Here is a 1,821-nt window from a genome sequence, read left to right on the forward strand (position 1 = left end):
CATGTTGAGATGAAATCGGAAGACCGCGGGAACAAGAACTAGATAATGTTCTCTCTCAAAAGTCAAAGGTAAAACTGATGAGGCGGTTTCTCTTGCTCGGCAGGCCTTTGTTGTAGAAAGCATACTGACATGATTTCAAAATACCTACTTTGTCCCCCTCCCTGACCAAACATGAGGGACTTTTTTTTTTTTTTTTTCATGAGGGACTTTTTTCTCCAGTATTCACTTTAAGAACACTCATCCTCCAGGTAGTTGCTAAATTTACCACTTATACGTCCCTACTGTTCCCGGCCTCGGTGGTTTTTGCTATTGGTAAACTTATTTGTAGTCACCTGCCTCTCTAATTCCAGAGTAGTGACTTGTCAGTGACTTGTCCTCTGACCTCAAAGTCTTTGGTGGCCCTAAGAAAAGTTGTTCATTTTCATTCTGTCCATCTTTTCTTCCTAGTTATGAGAGCTATGGTTTCGATGGGGATTGTACTGAATGGGTGAACTGCAGAATCTGGGGAGCATTGCCATCTTACCAAGAAGTCTTTCCATCCATAAACACAGATGTCTTTCCTTTTAAGGTCAGTCAAAAGGTATTGCTGTTCTAGTTCACACATTCACAGGTTTATCCCAAAGAAAACTTATTGAAACAAGCCTCCGTGATCAGTAGATGGCTGCAGGCAAGTTCTCTAAGGCATACATTTGTCTTTGTCTCATCAAGAGACCTTAAACAAATCCAATCAAAACAGAGGCTTCTTCGGGGATCTGCTGAGCCAGAGAAGTCAGCTTGGAAGGTTAGGGTGACTTCTTTGGGGTCCACCACGGGTAATCTTGATAGATTATAATTGTATCTATCAAGAATGTATCTTGATAGATACAATCACAGGGGGGTATTATGACATAGAAGTAGAAAAGGAACTAGAAAATTGCATTGGTGAGAAAAAGGCTAGGAGAATTGCCCCGAGGAATGAGAATTTCATTGGGAAAGCTTACCCCATCCATCCTACAACCCTGATCTTGACACACCAAGATTCTTTTTGTTCTCAAAACTCAAGGAGCATTGCAAAGGAGCAGGACTGGAGTCTTGAGGGTACAGAAACTACTGTTTGGACATAGTGGGAATCAAAGAGCATAGAATTCTCTGGCGGAAGATTAAAGTGATGGAAGCACCACGTTCAGAAGCGTATAGACCTATATGGAGGGTATGTCAAGAAACAATACCTTCACATTTTGATGTTGCTGCTGGTAGGCACTGTGGAGTCAGTTCCGATTCATAGTGACCTATGTAGACCAGAACAACCCCTGTCCCTGCCCCACCCTGCACCAACCTCACAATTGTCCTCAGGTTTGAGGCCACTGTTACAGCCATTATGCCAATCCATCCTATTGAGGGGATTCCTCCTTTGTCCTGGCCCTCAACTGTACCAAGCATTTCATAAAGGTTTTGGTAATTGTGTGGCAATATTTTTTAACTTACCCTTATGCATAGGTTTTAAAAGATGGTAGTAGTATTTTGTAACTTTTGTTAATCTTTACTTAATTTGTTATACAACGGAAGGGTTAAGATAAGAAATGGATCAGAAAGGAATGTCACAGTTTCCCAATGAGGGACAAGACCGGGAGTCCCCTAGAATGACCCAGGCTGGGTGCTAGGGAAGCTACCAAAGGGCCTTCATGCTGAAGTGCTCCGGCAGCTGCCAGAAGCATGCCAAGGACGCTCTCCCTCTCTGGGCCACTGAGTCTCAACTTTTGAACCTTTAGATGGGTCATTATTCCAGGCAGGCAGTTTTATGGATCAGCCATGGAACAACAGCCAAGGGGCCCTGAAGTCCAG

The sequence above is a fragment of the Echinops telfairi genome, unplaced genomic scaffold (genome assembly GCF_000313985.2).
Source record: "Echinops telfairi isolate 266 unplaced genomic scaffold, ASM31398v2 ScPeMD7_7469;HRSCAF=8507_1, whole genome shotgun sequence".
NCBI lineage: Eukaryota > Metazoa > Chordata > Mammalia > Afrosoricida > Tenrecidae > Echinops > Echinops telfairi.